We start from the raw sequence: 23,646 nt of genomic DNA on the forward strand, positions 1-23,646 counted from the left end.
TCTGAAAGCTCTTAGATCGTGCAATTTTATCGCTTATTGTTAAGTTAACAATAAGTAAACAATAATTTTGGATTTTCTGCATTCTATTATTCAAAGCAACAATCATGTAAATAACCACAGCACAACAGTAAAGGAAGTGGGGAAATACGAGCGATTTAAACAGTAGAAGTTTCATGTGGTGTGGTAGAAATAGTTGCATTCTCTTCAGCGTTTGAACTGCTGCAAGTACCTTTTTACAGGTACCTGCAACGTAGTCGATCCAGCGCAGTGTTTTCGGAATAGTCGATCCCAAACTCCTTACACTACTACAACATGCTAATGTCTCTCCGTTTACCAATATTTTACGTACGTTGTTAAGTCAATTGAATTCAAAAATCTGAAATGCCCAATTATTATGGGTATAGTTTAGCCCGAGTGGAGTTTCAGTCCATGATTTTCAGTCTAAAGTACAATATTTTGAATGTCCAAGGTAATGTTTTCAATAGTTTGTTTAATGTTACTAACGTAATGGGGATTACGTGATACAACATGGGATTCTGGATGGAGGCGGCCCCTATCCCCGATATCCCCCATTCTGAACATACTGTCACTCCGGAAATAGCGCATAGGTTCTTTATAATGAAATACAATGATAAGTTTCCTCAGCTTCTTGATCTAAGTAAAGATAAACAGCAGTACAACACTGCATTACTGAGGAAAATATCTACGACAGTTACACAGAAACACAGTACACTAAAAAACAGTGTATGGATTGGCTAAAACACTAAGGCACTTCTTGGTGGTGCATACATCCCATCAATCAAGCTTGCTTCTACGATGAATTCACTGATGTCGTGGCAGAAGTCATGAACAAACACAATGTTTCTATATTTTATTTAGTCGACTACTTCAATCTTCCCAACATTCATAGGACTTCAAAATGCCACTCCTCAAATCTTGCATCTCACAGGTTGTCCTTCAAGCGACTGAAATGTTTGGTGTCCCAGGGCAACCATTAAAGGAAGAGAAGTCGTGTTATACTAGACTTAGTTATCTGAGTGTTTACATATTTCATATATTAAGTGATAAAACATATTTCATCACGGTCAAACTTCATTGAACTTAGTGTGCTTTATTTGAATAGTACTAAGCCTAGGGTCACACATGAAATTGAATTGGAAAACAGATCAAAAACAGCACAGGAAATGTACGCGAATGTACGATGTGCACCTAAGAAGAACTACATTTAGTAATGTAATGATTCAGTTCCCAATTCATGGCGCTGTTATTTACAAAGTTTTTCCACGTACAATCAATCTGACTGATTAACATGTTAGATAATTCAATAAAGGAAAGGAATAAACTACAAGTTAAGAAACAGTTGAACAAATTTCACTGGAAAGATATGACTGAATTATTATAACACATAACTGAAATGTTAGATATTCTGTACACATTTTTCTAAGTAGATAATCGTTTTGATAATGAAAGTTAGTTTTTGTCCTAAAAAACAATGCGTTTCTTTTGGAAATGGTAAACAATGCAAAGTCTGTATCTTGTCTTTTTGAATTTGAAGCATTCAACGTAATATATTGAAAGAAATATGTATTTAAGGACACAAATTAGGTTTTAGTAGTGTAAGTGTTTACGTTTTTCTTAGTTTTGGGCGCAAGAAAAGGAAATTGCATATATAATTATTTGTGAAGTTTTGGACCTGTCCTGGTGGAAGAGTGGACCTGACGTGTAAGCTCAACTAGTTTCCAGAAACCCGAGGAATGTACTCAGCGGAGAGAGAGAGAGAGTGAGGGGGGGGGTACTCTTTCTTGAAACTAGTACCTAGACTAGACACTAGACACTAGTAGTGATAAACGTCTAAAAGTCGCGCACATTCACACGAGGTCACTGGACACGAGGTTAGATTAAATGAGCTCCCTTGTGTGTGATTTTTTTTTTTTTTTTTGTAGGGAATAAACAGAGAAGAGGTGTGGCCTTGAACATAAAAGACAACATCGCCTATGAACAATGCAAACATACTCAAGAATTAGATCTTGTTTCAGAGACTCTGTGTGTGCGAGGAAGAATGGGAAAAGGTTGTGGTTTTGCGTGTTTTACAGACCTCCATGTGTTACGTACACTTCTATTTCGGCTGTTTCATTCTCTCTTTATAAACCTGACAGTTGAATTCAATTCACTTATTCTATTAGGCGATACAAATATTTATTTCTTGTTTAACAAGTCCAGTAATGCTTAATACCTACGCCGACTCTTGAAGGAGACTCCAGTAAATTTCCTCCATATTCTGGAAGCATATTCATAATTGAATTTTGAAAAATCCCTCTATGTCATAACTCTGGTTGTGTTATACTCAGTACACTGCATTATACAAAACTTGTGGTCGAACATCTTTACTGCTCTTTGGTCCAAGATGCTAGGAGCATCACTGTCGCCGGTCCTCTTGATCTCAGTTGACCTGTCCATTATAATATAGGCCAACAAAGTTGCTGAGGAAGCAGTGATCCTCGTTGGTTCATTGATAATTTATACTTATAATTTATAATTTGTTTAAGTATAAATTATCAATGAACCAACGAGGATCACTGCTTCCTCAGCTACTTTGTTGGCCTATACGAGTATTATAATGGACAGGTCAACTGAGATCAAGAGGACCGGCGACAGTGATGCTCCTAGCATCTTGGACCATAGAGGAGTAAAGATGTTCGACCACAAGTTTGTATAATGCAGTGTACTGAGTATAACTCAACCAGAGTTATGACATACAGGGATTTTTCAAAATTCAATTATGAATGTGCTTCCAGAATATGGAGGAAATTTACTGGAATAACATTAATCTTATCAAGAATGTGGACATGACTAAACAGTACATATCAATAAATATAAAAACATTTTTATGAACAAGCGTTTTTTGTAAGCAAGTAATTAGAAAGAGAGTACCGTGGGAAAATATTTTGATAAATAATCAGATTAAGCTCAAGAATAAATTCAAGAAAATTCTCGAACACCAGAAGCAGTGAAGACTGGAATAAATACAAATGATTAAGAAATCAGTTCAATTCCTTTATCTGGCTTATAACAAAGCAAAATTTAACTCAATAATGAATCCAAGTGACTTATAAGCTTGCTCAAAACAATGTAATATTCTCAGTGGCAACGAAAATGGAAACATCCAACAAAATATAAAGATACGTGTTAATAAGTAATTTGTACAAATGGGAAATTTCTACATAATCAATATATTCTACGACCTATATCAATATTGACAGCCATGTCAAAGATTTCAGAAAATGTCACCTTGCGCCAAATAGTAGTTTACATGAAGTATGACAATATATTATTAAACAGACAATCTGTGTTTAGAAAAAATAACAGCATATGCTTTGCCCTGTTGAATCTATTTAGTGATTTAATTTATGCAAAAGATGGGGAAAAATATAGATCTTTGGTGTTACTGGATTATTCGCAGGCTTCGATTCTATTGATCATTTATTGCTGACTTACAAATTTCATTTTCATGCGTTTGGCACAAATTGAGTGGGTCACGCCGTGTTTAAATTACATATCACAGGTTGCAAGGTTGGGAGGTGAAACTTCAGCTGCACTAGTAAAACATCGTGAGGTTACTCAAGGGAGCAGCCTAGACCCTGTCTTGTTTAATATATACACATCTGACCTCCCCAGTTGTGTGTGGAACTGCACTATCCATCAATATACAGATGACTGTCAGCCTCACTTGTCATATAATTCGGAACTCATTGAAGAGGCCATTGTTCAGATCAGTGCTGATCTTCAACTTGTATTCTCCTGGTCAGTCAATAATAGCCTTAAGTATATAGAAGTGTAATGTGCTCCATCTGGCGCCCAAAATGTTATACATAATCTCAGTGGGAGTGGCGTGAGGGTTGAACTTGGCGGTAAGTGCTTGTAGCTAATTACTTAAATATAAACCTTAGGTGTCATAATTGACAGTATATAATCACGACACTCACGCAATTCAGCGAGCTGTAAGCAGGCTGAAAGGTCTGTGTTGATTTAGAAACATGCTGCCAGAATATCAGCATGAGAATGTATCAAGTTACAGCTCATGCTGTCACTTGTTCTTTCAGTATTATATTATTGCTATCCTGCTTATGACAACAGCGTATCGAAGGAGAACACCAATAGAATTCAGAAAATACAAACCGCAACATTACGCTATGTTTACAATTTGAAATATTTTAAAAACGTGTCCTCTTATCGGCTTGGGGCTGACTCGGTATTGACTAACTGCATGATGCATAAAATTCTAGAGTACTTGTGCGAGAGGCTGCGGTTCCAGAATGAGGTCTCCCAGCGTAGAACCCACCATGACAAACAGCTTCACTTCTGAAAAGTGAGGCTGGAGGTGGGCGGAAGCTTCTAGTAGTTCAGTCCGACCTTGTATAATGGCTTCGCCGAAAATTTAAGGAATCTTTCCATTTGACAATTAATAGGAACGTGTATTTTATTTAGTTATAATTTAAACATTATTATGATGCTTCACATTGAGTTGTTCTGTAAACCACACACATATATATATATATATATATATATATATATATATATATATATATATATATATATATATATATATTTCTGAGAAACGCTCGCAATAAAATGGATGTTTATTTTTTATTTGATTTATTCTTTATAAAAACTTCTATTAAATCTTTCTAAAAAAGTTGTTTAATGTAAAATATGTCCCACGTCATATATATGCAAATGATTTACAAGTGTTTTCATTGAATTAGTGTATCTAAACACAAAACATAAGTGATGTTTTCCACAGTACACACAAAACTGGATTGGTGAAAGGGTCACCAAATAAACACCCTCAGTGTTATAAAGAGGCTGATAGTAAGTCCATCAGTTTCCAGAAGAAGCTATAACGGCTTGAAATCGTGATAGGATATCCTGAAGGAATAACATAGTAGACAGGTAGGCGGGAGTGCGTAGGGGTGGCCGGGCCGGGTGGCCGATGGGTGGCAGTGGGTGGTGCGCCAACAGTACTGGCCCTATGCGTCGTCTACTCTCTCACTAAGGTTCCAGGCTCTCTCCAGGTCACCAACAGCTCAACAGCCCAGGTCAGTACTGTATTACAGTTCTTCTCATATATATTACATCTCTACTTGAACACTCTTTCAAAAATACTGAAGGACATCTTTACTTGATCCAGTCATTTAGCGGAGAACGACTATTTCTAAATCTACCGGTACGAGCACAACAAAGGAGTCTCTCACGTCCCGCTTTTGGTCTTTTAAAAACCGGACTTAAAAATTCTGAAACTTAAATTACTTTTGCTCTCTTTTAGATACCTTTATCAACAAATAAATAAGAAAAATATTAACTAATCCTTCGTCTAAGTTTTGAAAGTAACTGGCGTTATTTTATGACACCGTTCCGAAAAAGTGATGGAGGAAGTTGAAAAATAAGGTACAGTTTTTGAATATAAATAAAGAGCGCGCAAGGTTTATTTTGTTCACCCAATTGTTGGGGCTACCGGAGCTGGTCGATACTACGCGGCGACGGCAACGACAGCGGCCTACAATGCCGCGGCCTGCGGGCCACTCAGTTTGGGCCCTCGTTCCTTTGTGGAACGATGGACTTCGTTTGGAAACGCTCTAAAACTAAACAATAAAGATGTTGATTTATTGCAATAATATCACGTCTTTCACGTTTGAAATTAATTGCACATTGAGGAAATTGCGGGCGAAATAATTTAAGTTTAAAAAATAAAATAATCGAATAAATTCCATTCTGAATAAAAAGCTAAAACATTTCCTTATCGTTTTTAAAAACTACCAAGGTCTTTCTCAAGACTTAATTTTTAGAAACTGAATTTATTCCACGTACAACATCGTAATGGACAATATCTTACAAAAGCATAAATAAGCAAACAAATCATAACGTTGGCATCCACTTAAGCGACGAAATAAATTAGATTACGGGTAATGCATAGTTACGTAGGTATTGTAATTCACGGCATTAATTCTACATAATGTCACATTAAGATGTAATGTACTGTAAATTCAACACCTTGCAATTTAAATTACACAATTGCACTGTTATGATTTATTTTCATTTAAATTTCAATTGAGGCTGAGACCATCAGAAGTTCGCTTCTGATTGGAAAGAAACTCTGATTCATTTTGTCTGTTTTTCACTAAGATCTCATGAGATATTTTTTTAAACTTATATAAACCTGTTGTTGTTAAATTTGCTGATTATTTATTTGAAGGGGTTATTATATTGTTCAGAACAAGGATTTTAGTTTTGAACCATTTTATATTAAAAACACGTTAGGTCGTTACTTCCATATTTATTGATACTGAACAGTAACAACAGTAAGGCTCGACTGACAAGAAGGAATTTAAGATTTACTGAAGAAAAAGAGGTTGGACATCAAACTTGAGAATGTACATTTAACGAACAAGCGGCAAGTGAATACAAGATTGTATAGCTTGTTGAGAGTTTTTATGCATTGATACACCAACAACTTATTAGAAGCACAACAATTATTCCCTCTCATAATTGTTATTCTATTAACCAGCATTATTGTGCGTAGAATTATATGACGTCGTTACAAAAAAAGTGAATTATACTTTTCCCTGCTCTGTTAACTAACTAAACTTCTTTAACATTTTTATATTTTTCGATTTGAAACAAGAAATATGCCAAAGATTATTAAAAAAATATACTAATATTGGCTATAACGGTAGATAGTTTATTTGACAAACCGAATGGAAATAATCATTATGTATAAAATATATTTTAATACAATTAGTTAATGTTATTCATTTCAAACTTGCATTCCTTTTTAATTTTATGAGTTTTAACAAATTTTTCATATACAACTAGAACCGTATTTAAATTAGCTAAAAGTAGATGAATCTTAGGAAGCATAATTTCTAAGTTTTTTGTATGTTTGTACGATATTTGTCTCATTGCACTTTACAAGTGTGTACTAATCTTAAAAATCCCTAGAATGCGTTGACAAACCAATACTTATTTAAAGATTAATAACCATACTATACATTCGATTGACATTTGAAAATTCATATTTTCATTTATATATTTTGGTTCAATTATTTTCATCGTAAATTTATCTTAATTTATAAACCTAAATCTTTGCATTCCATGGGTGTTATTCAGTACCACATTATACGGAATTAAGTTTTTATATTTGTTTTTTGTTATTAACATTCTACTGCACCTTGTGACTCAATTTTCAAAAAACGTAAGCACTTAGTTTCATTATTGGTAATGCGATCCAGGTAAACACACAATACAAAAAATATTTTACTACATTAAATCGAGGGTAAATTGTAAAATATTATGCATTTGTAGTAGTTGTAGTGACCAAACTCAAATTAAAAGGGAAGCTTGGAATTTTCTAGATCTCTTGTCATTACAAATATATAGACATTTTTGTAACTTGTTATCTTTTTCACACAAAAAAGACAAATAAGATTTTATCTTCCCAGTAAAGAATTGACTTTATTTTGAATTCTAAAACACCTTAGGTTACGTTTTAAAACATTGTTAGGTTCACAAATGAATACGTGAAATTGACTGTGCCTATGATTGGTTATTTTATAGTGTTTTTAATCAATATTATGAAAAGACGTTTGCAATACAATTTTGTCAATTGTTTTTTCTGCAATAAAGAAATGAAACTTAGGTATATACATTATATGTGTAATTTTAAGATTTCTGCAATAATTACTAAAGTATCGCGATTAAAATGTGCAATAGTCCATCAGTGTACGTTGTTCAGTATTAAAATATACATCGAAGGACATTTTTATAATTTTTAATGTTTTACCAGAAGAACTTTTACTCTCGGCATTCAAAGTCTGAAGAGACAAAGATGGTTTGCAAAGTAAGCATTTAAAACGCCACAGTCTGAATTTGTCGCACACATGTCGCCGACATTTACAGGTTGCGTGCACGCTGTGCAAATATTCGCGACGAACATGTTTGCCAAACAAAATATTGTCCGCAAATGTAAATATTTCTTGCAAAAAATGTTTGCCAAAACTTTCTTTGGATGTTTGTCAAACAAATTATCTTGTTTGCTGCCCATTCAGTGTTCGCGTTATCAGTGAACATTAATTTTGGTGTGCATCTCCATTTACTTGCATCTACTGTTATTTGTGCGGCAAATATATTTATCAGGTATCAGCGCTGTGGTGGCAGGGACACCATCTAATTAAGAAGACGATACGAATATAATGAAGACTTCAGAGTGAACTTGACAGATTTCTGTTTTCCAATTTTACTGCCGGGAATTTTAAAGTTGCCTGCTTTCCAACTTTACTCAAAAGATTTAGAATTTTTTAGATTTTGAATCGCTAATAATATTCATAGATCTTGACATTTCAAAACAGAATACAAATCTAGAATCAATAATTGTGAAAGATGGACTAGTAATTACTTTTATACCATTCCTTACTGTATTTCTATAAAATATCTGAACACAGTATATTGGTCCAGGTTTCCGGAGTGTTGTTGTTCCGGAAGCATATAACCCATTTGTGCATTATCTGCTTATCAGGCTTCTACTGGGTTGCAGTAGCAAATAAATACAGAAATAAATGATAGTTTAATGAAAGTTTAGGAACACCTGATGGCAAACACATCGAGCTGCAGTTCCCATCGACTCAAAGGGCTCATTCACCGAGGCAAACATAGGGCGAACATTTTAGCCAAACAAAATTGTTACACTAACACTTACCGAACATCAAACATTCGCTGGCGAACAATCCATTGTTCACTGACAGGTTTACGCATACAGAGTATTTCCAGTGTCTCTAGATTTAGTGTGGCTACATTAATAGTGATACTTTGATTACCATATGGAACATGGTGCATAAAAATATTCTGATCAGTCATTGGAACTACTGTTCATTGAATTTATGAGAGTTTGGTGCCAAGCGGTCTAAGGCGTTGGACTTTGTACTTGAGTTAGTATAAAATCCTGTCCGCGGCCTACACATTTTTTATCAGTTCTGTCGACTCTTTTGTGGTACCGAGGTTTGCTGAGGTCCTTGCACAGGCCAGTGGTGGCCCATGAGGACGGATAGCATAGGCTAATAAGGTAGTCGGTCTTTCCTTTAAAAGGTACTATCGTTCTCCCTGGTACTAACAAAGTTTTATTTTCTGTTGCTATTTATAGAACTGTTACATAATATTTTGTAGCACAATATGTACCAAAAGACAGTTGAACATTGCACAAAACAACTACGAGGAATGCCGATGCTCCGACTTCTTTCAATTACACTGCTAATTCCATATGCTATTTTGAGTTAGTCATGAAGCATAGTATAAAGTAGAAAAAAAGATGCAATAAAATATTACATGTATACGTAATAAATTAATGATATTTTGCAAGTTTAATTAATACTAAGAAACGTTTGACTGATATTTGATCATCACATCACATGTTGTGTAATGTCAACGGGCTACTCTAACATGTGATGTATGACCAAATACCAGTCAAACGTTTCTTGGCATTAATTAAATTTGCACAAATGTCATTACTTTACTATGTACATATATATTTTTTTAATTGTGTCCCTTTTTACTCTAATTTATTATCACACATTCACCATTGTATGTTGGAAATAATATTAATGAAGCTTTTGTTTACTAATTTATTATGATGGGTAATATTCCTCTCTGGTACTTTAATTGGTGTTTCAAACACAACAAATGTGATTTTCCTATTTTAACCCCACTTTCCATAGAGAACCTGTACCATTAGTATTCAAAATGTATTTTATTACTTGGAGCTATTGAACAGGTACAGAGCAAACTCAGACTACTGTCTTATTGAAACTGGTAATAACATTTCTTATTGGCTGTTTAAATATTGTGTCACATTTCATCAAACTAGTCTCAAAAACTGAAAATTTTATAAAATTGAATTATTGCATAGTACTACATATTATACTCTGGATGTAAAATAAGCAAGAGGCTTATCTATAAACTTAGGCGTAGCACTTTTGAGGTTGTCAACTATTACAAAATTTTATATTTCGTGCACTTTCTAAAGATTAACTGAATCGCGAGTGCCAATGAAACATTTATTATTATTTATTGGTTTTCTCTTAAGGTTTTTAGCTGACTTAAACATTATATTTCACCTTTATACTATGGGACAGTAGTTTCACAATGCTCACAGGGTTTATATGAAAAAGTAGGATGTCTATAAAGCTGAAACTTTGCAACTCTTATAATTTTTTATGATGTTTTATACATTTTAATAGCTTAATACGTGAACTCGTAGTAAGAACTCATTGCCAAATCTTCTAAAAATGTTGTAGGCTGCGTTTTGAATTGTGATTTACCAAGGGCGCATACAAAATCGAAGCATTAATAATTAAGGATTATACATAAATCCCGTATATATTCTCCTTACGGTCTTTTAACGAATAGCGGAAAATTTACCGAAAACGGCGATTGGACTTACTAATCTAACAATCGTGAAATTTCCACAAATATGGAATATGACGCTTAAAATATAAAATACATATTGAATTTACTTCTGAAAATAATAATGTAATTTTATAAATGTATCATACACCTGTCATTTCTTTCCATAACTCTTTCTTAAACAAAAACTAAATACAATGGTAATAAATATTAATAAAATTGGTACAGTTCTATGAGTAATAGTAAAGAAATAATTTTAGCAGGTAGCTCATCATCTGCTTGAGGAAATATTATAATAAGTAATTAACTTCCTACAGCTATAGTTTGGAGAATTATAAAACTATTAATGACTTTTAGGTTTATTGATGATTAATTATAATGGTATGACTTAAACGTTAATAAGTATTTTTAAATAAATTATATGAAGATATAATAATTGTGCAACGTATTACTTTGTATTGGGGAGGTCCCCGCTGAACGATAATACAGAACTCAACAATGCACGTTTCTAACAATACAGGATTCAACGGCTGGAGTCCCACACAGATTATTATACCCATGGGTTATGACTCCACGCCAAAACCGATGTCTTTAAACCTAAACGCTGAAATTCTCCACTACCAGTGGTACTGTTGACATTAAATTGAACAGTCTTAACGTTTAAATTAGCATTTGGGTTCCACATGACCATTAGGCTGATCCCATGATGAGAATTTTAGCTCATAATTGATCCTGTAAGTTCACGACAAATCACGACTGCATTCATTTATTATGAATGAAATATTGATTATTTATAGGTATCCGTTAATATTGGGGGTTGAAGCTTAGAGTTAGCTTGGTGTTCTAATATATTTCGCACATTTGTGAATTTTGCGACATAAATTTAGCATTAGAATCCTAGATGCAATTCAGCTATGTGTCCTCAAATCTTGAAATTGTTCCATGTACAAATATCTATCTAAAACACTTTTATACATTATTCTACATTTGTGTCGAATTAAAGGATCAGTTTCACGGCCGTTATCAGTGAAACTATCCGAGTCAAACGTCTTATCGCTATAGAGATAACGCGGGCTTGCAACTGGTCAGCTGGGCTTGGAACTACAACTTATCCCAATAGAAACTTATCCCAGCAGAATAAATCTATGCAAATGCATTTATAATTATATTTTATTGCTTTCTCAGGCTTTTGTGATCAGACCCTCTTTGAGTATATTTTGTTACGTGATAGACATTATCTCGATGGATGTTTTCATTCGCTGATATTCTTCCATAAATGATTTCATTTCTTGATTACCCTCGATGGATAATACCATTCTTGGACACAATTCAATGGATAATTTCATTCGTTGATATCCCTGTATGGATAATTTTATTCGTTGACATCCCTCGATGAATAATTTCATTTATTGATTTCCCTCGATGGATAATTTCATTCTTCGACATCCCTCGATAGATAATTTCATTCTTCGACATCCCTCGATAGATAATTTCATTGACATCCCTCGATAGACATTCTTCGACATCCCTCGATAGATAATTTAATTTGATGACATCCCTCGATAGATAATTTCATTCTTCGACATCCCTCGATAGATAATTTCATTTGATGACATCCCTCGATAGATACTTTCATTCTTTGATTTCCCTCGATGGATAATTTCATTCTTCGACATCCCTCGATGAATAATTTCATTCTTTGATATCATTAGGTGGATAATTTCATTCTTTGACATTCCCTCGATGGATAATTTCATTCTTCGACATCCTTTGATAGATAATTTTATTTGATGACATCCCTCGATGAATAATTATCATTCTTCGATTTCCCTCGATAGATAATTTCATTCTTCGACATCCCTCGATAGATAATTTCATTCTTCGACATCCCTCGATAGATAATTTAATTTGATGACATCCCTCGATAGATAATTTCATTCTTCGACATCCCTCGATAGATAATTTAATTTGATGACATCCCTCGATAGATACTTTCATTCTTTGATTTCCCTCGATGGATAATTTCATTCTTCGACATCCCTCGATGAATAATTTCATTCTTTGACATCATTAGGTGGATAATTTCATTCTTTGATTTCCCTCGATGGATAATTTCATTCTTCGACATCCCTCGATGAATAATTTCATTCTTTGACATCATTAGGTGGATAATTTCATTCGTTGATTTCCCTCAATGGATAATTTCATTCTTCGACATCCCTCGATAGATAATTTCATTCGTTCATATCCCTCGATAGATAATTTCATTTATTGACATCCCTCGATGGATAATTTCATTCTTTGACATCCCTTGATAGATAATTTCATTTGATGACATCCCTCGATGAATAATTTCCTTCTTTGATATCATTAGATGGATAATTTCATTCGTTGATATCCCTCGATGGATAATTTTATTTGTTGACATCCCTCGATGGATATTTTTATTCTTTGAAATCTTTCGATAGATAATTTCATGCGTTATTATCCTCGATGGATACCTTCATTATTTGATTTTCCTTGATGGATAATTTCATTCTTTGACATCCCTCGATGGATAATTTCATTTATTGACATCCCTCGATGGATAATTTTATTCTTTGGCATCTTTCGATAGATAATTTCATTCCTTCGTTATCCTCGATGGATACCTTCATTATTTGATTTCCCTCGATGGATAATTTCATTCTTTGACATCCTTCGATAGATAATTTCATTTGATGACATTTCTCGATGGATACTTTCATTCGTTGACATCCCTCGATAAAGTTGTGATGGACCGTTCGGAAACAATAATAAATGTTGTTTTCCTTGCTTTGCTCGTTTTTGTGTCTATATAACAAGGTTCACGATTAGAGGGCATACAACTCAATTTAACCGAATTCCATAATAGTCCATGTGTGTTTGCAAGAAATAGTAGTTAACTGCTTTCGTGACAAATTGCGGTACTTAGTGGGAACATTTTGTGCCAAAGGGTTACATGTTAGTAACAAACTAACTGAGGTACATAAATCTATAAAGCCTCCTGAAATTGACTGAACTTACCTAAAACATGAGCATAAAAACGGTTTGATATCTGATCAGAAAGCTCTTTCTTACTTGCCTTTAAATTGTCAATAGAAAATAATATATTATAAGTACTTTGAAATTAATTATGATACCTTACATTTTTAAACGACAAAGGTTTTATTCAATCCGATTTCATGACCCTATCTTATTACCTACGGATCCTAGATTATAACCCTAAGTATATTTTCTCTATGAACACGAGGCCCTTAAATTTATTTCAGGACGGCGCAGATTTCTGAATGATTTGAGAAGGAATCACTGAAAAAAGAAGAATATATTTTTTGATAATAATTTACGTTTAAGAAGCAAGTAACTTGAGAGAGTATTTACAACGTTAGTTTCATTCACATGTACATGAAAATAAAGGAAAGGACAGTTCTTTCGTTCTCTAGCAACCTAGAGGTTAACGTTACTGATGTTCTCGAAGAAATTCCTGAACGATATTGTGAAATGTGATTCAGTCAGCTGTATTACACAAGTCTGGAATTCTGTACACAAAAGTATTTTTGCACTTTGGTGTTTGTACATGCTACCAACTCAGAACTAACAACCCTAGTTAGTTAGAATGGATTCTATAAGTTACGACTCAGTTTTATTATAACACTTTTATTATAACACTATTATAACACAGTGCCTCTAAATATACTTGATTTTTCAAAATTCCAGAGACGGATCAATAACTTTTTACTGGTTCAACTCGTAAAATTGAAACTCTGTATACTAATAGGACTTGAATATACTTTACTTATGCGAATAATAATTGCTAACCTCCCGATGGAACAGCTTATTCTAAATGTCATTATGAAGGTTGAACAGTGCCATGACAATCGAAGTTCAATGACGGTTACAATGGGCTAATATCAGTTTTCCCAATTTTTTACAAAAACAGTTGACTAATTATTTTTTTAATACGAGTTTAGGATAGTGAGAACCAAATAAATGAATAATTGATGGCGTATAAATGCATGTCTGATTTAATTAAATATAAAGTGAAAAACTCATGAGCCTTGTATAATTTCAAAGAGAGATATTTTGTAATGTCTGTTAACAGCAACTCATTTACACATCTACTATTATGTCACACTAACTGGCGACGTTTATTCTTATGAAAAATATAGTCCCTTTTTATGATAAAATAGGACTATGAAATTGCTATAAAATAAAATTACAATGTGGTGTTGTTTACTTATTGTATATAAAATAAATTAATATTATCAGTTACTTATTTTTCAGTGCTTCTACATTTTTCGTAGATGTAATTTTTACGTCATATATATTTGAATGAATGTAGACATGTATATGGCGAAAATACAATTTTCTTGCAGGACCATTTCCGTGTGCTTTAATTCATATAAGTTTTCTGCAACTAAGACTTTAAAATATTCCACATGTCCATTTGAGCGAACATTTTCAAAAAATAATACAAATATTTACACAACAGAAAGCATGGGAAACTGTGTAAAAGGTGTATTACATGTGGTAAAGGTCTTTTAGTATTCACAATCATTCATTGCATATATTTATTCTAAAATAGAATTCACATTGGTGAAGTTAATTTGTAACAAGTCTGACAGAAGTATATGTGTGTAACAACACATTTAAGAATTATATTTCGTAGATACGTAAACACTGATTGTGAAGTTTCTTGTAAAAAACTTTTTGTGCAGTCATGTTTAATAATACAAAATAAAATAAGACAACGAATTTAATTTCATTTACATAGTCACATATGTATTATTACTACGACAAAAATACTAAAAAGGATTAAGTTTATTTACAAGAATTAGGGTTTTGAAATCCTTACAGGAAAGCTGAAATCAATTCATTACTTTGTTGTTGAAAAATTAACCGCTAATAACAAGTGAACACTCATTAAAATCGTAACGGGAAAACGAAACTCGCTAATTAGAAATGTGCATCAATTTATCAATCAACCGGAGATGGAAACCATTCCCTCCGGAAGCGTAGCTTAGCTGTAACCCAAATCTCATTACATATTTCGAACCTTGATGCTGTCTGAACTGACGGAATTCCTGTTAAATAATTAATATCGTACTCGGTATTGCAACAATCCAGCATGCTATTTAGGCTTCTAACCGATGTGGGCTTTTGGCCTTTTTCTATGCAGTTAGTTACGTAGCTACTTTCAGATGATTGGTGATGAATACTTATACAATTATAAATTTGGTGTACAGCCATAATATAAATTGTTTCATTTGTTTTGTGAAAAAGGAGAGGCCAATTCACTATAACTTTATTCTGCCCGTCCTCATGGGACACTGGCCTGTGCGATGATCTTATCAAACTGAATAAGGAAGAGGGTCAGTAAAATGCCTGGTTGACAGTATTGATAATAAGTGCAGCGGCGTCATTATAAATATGGTGTACAGCCATAATATGAATTGTTTCATTTGTTTTGTGAAAAAGGAGAGGCCAATTCACTATAACTTTACTCTGCCCGTCCTCATGGGACACTGGCCTGTGCGATGATCTTATCAAACTGAGTAAGGAAAAGGGTTAGTAAAATGCCTGGTTGACAGTATTGATAATAAGTGCAGCGGCGTCATTATAAATATGGTGTACAGCCATAATATGAATTGTTTCATTTGTTTTGTGAAAAAGGAGAGGCCAATTCACTATAACTTTATTCTGCCCGTCCTCATTGGACACTGGCCTGTGCGATGATCTTATCAAACTGAATAAGGAAAAGGGTCAGTAAAATGCCTGGTTGACAGTATTGATAATAAGTGCAGCGGCGTCACAAAGGATTTGAACCTGCACTATCAATAATTCAGATCTAAAGCCCTCCACCTAAGACCGAGAGGCACTAGCTCTCCATATTGATCCATTCATCAACTGTACAAATTATTAAGTATCTTTCATGAAGAATTGAAAATGCCATGTCAATAATCATAACTTCTATTTGAACCAGTAGTTAGTAGCTATAGAACTGTTTGGTAGTAGTCACTGGCCTGAAAGCAATAAAAAATACACACTTTATCCTATTTGATGTAAGGTAACTTTTTCGGACTTTTATACTTTATTCCAGTTAGGTCTTATGGGTAACGAACAAAACTAACTTCAAAATTCTTGAAGATGTTCATTGCTTTGACATCGACAATGACAGAACCTCTTCCACTTTACGGAATTCCTTGGTGTGTGGCTTTTAGACATGTTTATATGTGGGTGAACCGAAATATAAAAAAAGATTAAGAATGTGGGCAAGCTTCAGGAAAAGTAAGCCTTTTCTTCATTCTTTTTCGTGGGGTTACTTCTGAATTCTATCCTAAAGCTTAACGGCTTAACGGTGGAGTATGGAAACACTAAAAAGACCTTAATATATTGAGAATATTTATATGTAATCAAGTATTTTCTAATCTATATGTTGTATGTATCTATATGTTAGAAATAAGAAAGAATGTGCTATACCAACTTTCATTCTCACAGCTAGTCAACGAGAAAGAAAAACTATACAGAGGGTTGTTATTCTGTCTGTGAGTTGTAAGGGATCACTCTGCCACCACTTTACTTTGGACTGAAACGGTAATTACGTCAGGAAGACCTGATCTGTTGTTTTTCTGGAACTACTGAACTTAAATTATAAACTGTCAATTAGTTTTATACCATTTCAGTATTCAATAGACCTTAATGCTTAAGTACCTGTCAGTAGGCTGCCCTTTAGAAGAAATATATTAACAGTAGAAACCAAAATACACGTACGAGAGAACACTAAAGGCACTACTAATACTTGCATTGGGGAAATTAGACCTCCAAATGGGTTTATAGAAAGGCCTAAACTAAACATATAGATTTTAAATATGGGTAAACTATAGAAGAATCGATTAGTTAAGCCATTCGAAGTATTATACATAATATACAAATATATAGCAAAAGAGATTTCAACATTGTTGGAACTCGTTTAGGCCAAGACGCTGAAAAACCTCTCATTGCATTTACACCCAGTAGGGATCACTTCTGGCTGGTTTATACCTTCCAGTTGACCCTACCACTGGGCACAGCAAGAACCGATGTGTCACTTAAATCTGGGCAACCTTATGGATGTCCAGGAGCGGCACATGACTAACTGTAAATGTAGAGAGTCTAGGGTGCAAGGGTAATTCGATAGGTCTAGTCTACTGCGAGAGATGACTGTTGGAGTTGGTGGGGTTCTTTCTCTATGTATCAGAGATTATTGCTAGCCTCAACAACGGTGTGCCTCCAACTTCCTGATTTGACTGGAGAGGCCGGTTCAAAGATCCCTCCCCCTTCTTCCTGGGGGAACAGGGCGTTAGTATTAGTGCCCTAATTCTTCCTCTACAGGAGGCCCCTACCCCCTAACTTTACCCATCCGAATATCCTGTCTCTCCGGAGCAGCGTTAAGGTCCTTATAGGTCTAAGTGCAATGTAGAGAAGCTTCTTGTCCTAAGAGAACAAAAAACCTCTCATTTCACTTAGCCGTAAGTGACATGGAATGTTGGAGATACGGGATGCAATCTGTCAAGACCTATTTTACCTCTCCCATGGAGAGACAATGGACACTTACTCAGTTTTGGAAGAATGACAGCATAGCTCTTTTTCAGCCTGTTCCTGTTCCTTCAAAGCGAGAAGGAAAACAATACTCTCTCATGTTTAGGCTTGCAACAGACTAAGGGATCCTCACCCACTCCATTCATCCTCCGCTATAAAGCACTTATAATTTTGTAAGAAAAGTAACGTTAATGGAGAAACAATTTTCCTACCAAAAAAGAAGTAACGTGGAAACCTTATATCTATTAATATTATTTTGGAAATATTTCTGAGCGGATGAATATTTTCTTGAACCTTTTTTTATTGACTAAAAGAGTCAAACCTGTTATATGTTTTTGATTTAAGTTTTTTTTATTGGTGATGAAAGGATAATAGGGTTTCTTATATGTGCCATTGTAGTATGGCACAAAAATAGAACACTGTGTTTAAAACGTGGCATTTTGTGATTCTTTCAGGAAGGAAAGCACCAAACGCTATTTCTCCCGTTTCCACCAAAGTACAAAAGTAATGTCACCGAAGTGACATCTACAGAAAGACGGAGCGTTTGGTAAAACCGTTGACATTTCTGTTCCAAGCAGTTACAGCTAAATTGGATTGGTTAGATTCGACGGAAACCTTACTAAAACACATCAACGAAAATGTGCGAGAACTAACGATAACTTTTCATTCAATAACTTATAACATAACTATTCCCTATTTTGTAAAGTACGTTACACTCATTACATTGCTAGTGAATTGCTAACATTTCTCGCTAAATGTCTTAACTGTATTATATTAAAATTAATTTTATGAGTAAATTTTGCTATTAAATATATTATAGGTAAATATAAATTATGAATGATAAAATTATACAGAAACTTTAACTCCATCCACACAAACTATAAACTCACAATTTGGCTAGTTCATAGTTCTTGGGATGCTATCTATAATGAATTTTCTTTTAATTAAAATTTTATTTTGCGAGTATGAATACTTCTCGTTTTACCCTCATGTAACATGAGAAAAGCACAAATACTTTTATATTTGCCTACTTCCAAAATTTCGAAAGTAAAGTTTAATAAAACTTGGTAATCTAGTAACAATACACTTCATTGTTATTGTAAGTAAACAGTATACATGTACGTTATTGAGTGTGATTTATTCTTTTAATCTTCAAAGTTACTAAATCTAAAAGTAAAACATTTGAACATAAAAGTATGTTTTGCAGTGGTGAACTTCACAATTTAAATAATCTTGTATGGAAGGTATTCTTTTTGTAGATCAGGATATAACTTCAGTATCAGAGACAGCAAACTTTTTTACTTACAGTGTCCAAAAAGAAAGACGTTTTTAAACAATTTTATCAAAATTTAAATATTACAAAACGTTCTAAATCAGTATATTGTTCATTAGATTGTAATATAAACCCATACGTTCAAAAAGTGAAATATTTAAAATAATAATAATAAATTAAAATAGTTATCCTACTGGAGTGGTTATTTTCTACTTTCTACTTCAAAATTTAGTTACTTTTTTGTAAAATTCAAAATTAAAGACATGTGTCTCCATAATGTGCTACACACACTATTCCATGATTGTATACATTTTGCGGTGCAAACACGTTATTAAGACCATATTCATCTCATAAATACGACTACAACTTTGGCTTTAGGAAAACCCTAAATCTATTGCCGTATTATAATTTTAACGTAGCCTTCTATAATGATAAGTAGACTATTTTCTACTTAGAAAAACAAGTTCCTAGTTGTAGTATAGCACGCTAATTTTAAAACATTTAACGTGTCATGGAATAAAAATGTAAAATAAATAATGCAAAAGACATTTTATTTAAGGTGTAGATTATATTGTCTCTTCCAGGATTAAAAGATTCTACTGGCGGAAACGGAAGTGGGCTTTCGTAACGCTTGTGCTTTTATGCCCTCAGCCAACCCTGTCGTCGACACGGCTGTTTGGCGCTTTTATCGCCAACCTAATCACATCTAATTCCCTTCAAGCCTCCTTGCGTGTATTACGAGTGTATTTCACTTTCGTTTACATATTGCATGAGAGAGGAAATCGTAGCATTTAGGTAACTACTCAGTAGCTGTATAAGTATTACAAATATACTTTTCTCAATGCAAATATAAATACAGCATTTGTTAATATCGAATTTCTACGCCTATATATGTTTGTTTTGTTTTACATACATATTTTGCGTCTTGAACTATTTATTGCCCATCCCTATGTGATAATTACAGTATCAATTACGTTAAGAAATAAAAATTATTTAAGCTGTAAAATGTAAATCGATCTCTTCAAAGATTGAAAAGGCTCTTTATTGCACTTATTAAAACAAAATATTTCAAGTTTATTTAAAGATACAGGTTCGTTTACTAAATTATCAATTTCCAAGCTACCATCTTCGGGCATTGATCTAGAAGTTACATACGGGACAATTACAATGAAATAGGATGATTTATAACGGCTGATCTTCAATTCTTATACAATGGTACACAATATACCCGTGGTTTCCTACTTGCCACAGAAAATACTATAAAATCTTTTTTTTAGGGGCTAGGTATTATTTTAAAATTTAAAAAATGTAACACTCCAGCTTAGGCATATCTATAACAAAGAAATGTTATTTTTTGAACTCCCCTGTAAAATCTCAGGACGAAACGTGAAATTTAACATCTAAAAACAATAATGTCATGCTCTGGGGACTGTTCTTCTGATAAAGTTACTTGGAGAAGTAATACAGCCATTGTTGCATAAAATTTCACGTGCAATCATATTATTCTAAATGGCGTTAAACCAGTCAAAAGAAAACCAAAAGACTATCCCAAAATATACCATCTGACGATCACAAACACAATGGTAACCGATCGGAATTTGACTGTATGTTTTGAGTAGACCTTTATTGCAATAATACTGGACTTAAACCCAACAGGGAAAGCGGAATGCTCTCACAATCAAGAACAAGGTAGAAGTGGACAAAAATATATTTTTGAACACTACTCCAAAGAATCTTGCGATATATATTTAGTACTTTATGTTTTAGATGAATAGGTAAGTAAGAGAGGAAGGGTGGTGGGAACAGAATTTAAAAGAAGGATTCTACGAATGTTCCAGTGTATTCAATCTGATGTATCCAATATGAGTAGAGTGCAATGTACTAATCGCAAGAATCCTCGTTCTAAGAAAACTTGCGTGACGCCGGCAATCGGAGCTATCAGTGGTAGTAACGCAAGTTTCTAATGTTAGCTAGTCACGCAATATCTGACAGAGAGGTAGGATAGTAGGAGAGTATTCCTTGTGTGCAGAGAGACAGGTTGGAGAGGGTAGTAGGAGGGTATTCCTTGTGTGGCAGAGAGACAGATAAGACATGTTAATAGAAGAGTATTCCTTGTGTGGCGGAGAGACAGATCAGACAGGGTAATGGAGAGTATTCCTTGTGTGGTAGAGAGACAGATCAGGCAGGGTAATAGGAGAGTATTCCTTGTGTGGCAGAGAGACAGATCAGACATGTTAATAGAGAGTATTCCTTGTGTGGCAGAGAGACAGATCAGGCAGGGTAGTAGGAGAGTATTCCTTGTGTGGCAGAGAGACAGATCAGACAGGGTAATGGAGAGTATTCCTTGTGTGGTAGAGAGACAGATCAGGCAGGGTATGGAGAGTATTCCTTGTGTGGTAGAGAGACAGATAAGACATGTTAATAGAAGAGTATTCCTTGTGTGGTAGAGAGACAGATCAGACAGGGTAATGGAGAGTATTCCTTGTGTGGCAGAGAGACAGATCAGACATGTTAATAGAAGAGTATTCCTTGTGTGGTAGAGAGACAGATCAGGCAGGGTAATGGAGAGTATTCCTTGTGTGGTAGAGAGACAGATCAGACAGGGTAATGGAGAGTATTCCTTGTGTGGTAGAGAGACAGATCAGACAGGGTAATGGAGAGTATTCCTTGTGTGGTAGAGAGACAGTTCAGGCAGGGTAGTAGGAGAGTATTCCTTGTGTGGCAGAGAGACAGATCAGACATGTTAATAGAAGAGTATTCCTGGTGTGGCAGAGAGACAGATCAGTCAGGGCAATGGAGAGTATTCCTTGTGTGGCAGAGAGACAGATAAGACATGTTAATAGGAAGAGTATTCCTTGTGTGGCGGAGAGACAGATCAGACAGGGTAGTGGAGAGTATTCTTTGTGTGGCAGAGATTAAATTAGTATTAATTGCATGGTAGAGAAATATGAACTTGTAAATTTGCATAGAAAAGTTAGACAGGACAAGCAGAAATTAGTTATTATATGTCTGAGAGGCCGTGGCACTCTTGCTTCTAAGACTTCCCTTTAAAACGAAAAGTGAATTAATTCATTTTACTGATAATTTGCGTCAGTTCACTATAGTATGGGTTTTGTTCAAAACTAAGAGGTGCAATATTATAAAGCTAATACTCGATATAAGACGTAGAGTGCCTTCTTCTCTTCACACATTGTAAATTAACATGAATACGAAATGATACTAGTTATACTATACGGTAAAATCCCATTGATGTATTTTTAAATAACTAGTAAATTGACATTTCAGTGTTTGTATTAGTACTAGCCTTAACCTTAATCAATATAAAAACCTTAATTCGTTAGTTGATTTATCATTTCAATTATACTCCTATAACAACAGATAATTATACTGATATTTTTTGTATCTCAATCTTTTTGCTTTTATACGTATCATGATATTAATTGTGTTTGTTTTATAACTTATAACACGCGGGCGAGAAGTATCATGTGTATGACAAACAAAATTTAAGTTTATTTAAACAACAGGAAAAAACATGTTACAAGGTAACGGGAAAACATCCATGTGAAGATGTATCGTAGTGTAAATGTTCGTTTAAGTAGTTTTTACACCACATTGTTGTACTAACCTGTACTAACACTTATATTCCACCTGCAGAAAAACCAGTATTTGCTTTCACTATAATTTTTTACTAAACAATATATGTCTGGTTTATTTAAAGTACACTGTATGTAAGAGCTAGTTATTTATTTATTCTTTTTTTAATTCCCTCAACAAATTTTATACCGTTGGTAAAATTAAATATTGTTTAAATATATTTAATAACAAACTCAGCTAACATAACCATTTCATCGCTTAATGTGTTATATGCATGTCAGAACTAATTGGATCTATTTCATTAATGTATGACTGATTGGTTCTAGGTTAAATTAATGTTGAGCCATACTTGCAATTACGGTCTCGAAAGTTCGGTTTACTCTGGATATTTTAGAAAGTTATTAATGAATACAACTAGAAAAACAGCACTGTATAATGAATCATTAATTTTCTTGAGTTCGAAAATATATAAAAGAGTTTAAAGCTAATCCAGACAAAAAAGTTCAATCGTTTTCTGTAAGAGGTGTTACCATACTATTCACCTTATTAAAATTGCCTAGTACAATTTAATTCCTTTCAAATGCCAGTTTAAGAAATATTATTAAAAATATTACAATAATTTAAGTAGTTTTAATTTAATGCAGTTATTTGTTGGCATAATTATAAAAATCATTTACAATTACTTCATTGTAAATGCATTATTCTCATTTAAAGCACGTTACACAATATTGTAG

The 23,646-nt window shown here is 33.8% G+C and overlaps 1 protein-coding gene across 2 annotated transcripts in view; it reads left to right on the forward strand.

The window, feature by feature from the left end:
- The first annotated feature begins 4,997 nt into the window (after window positions 1-4,997).
- Window positions 4,998-23,646, forward strand: part of LOC124369920 (prohormone-3) — a 99,755-nt gene continuing 81,106 nt past the window's right edge. For both annotated transcript variants that reach the window (XM_046828105.1, XM_046828104.1), the window contains exon 1: window positions 4,998-5,096. The gene's annotated coding sequence lies outside the window, so the exon portion shown is untranslated. The remainder of the gene's footprint in view (window positions 5,097-23,646) is intronic.

This window comes from Homalodisca vitripennis, chromosome X, assembly GCF_021130785.1.
Source record: "Homalodisca vitripennis isolate AUS2020 chromosome X, UT_GWSS_2.1, whole genome shotgun sequence".
Classification (NCBI taxonomy): Eukaryota; Metazoa; Arthropoda; class Insecta; order Hemiptera; family Cicadellidae; genus Homalodisca; species Homalodisca vitripennis.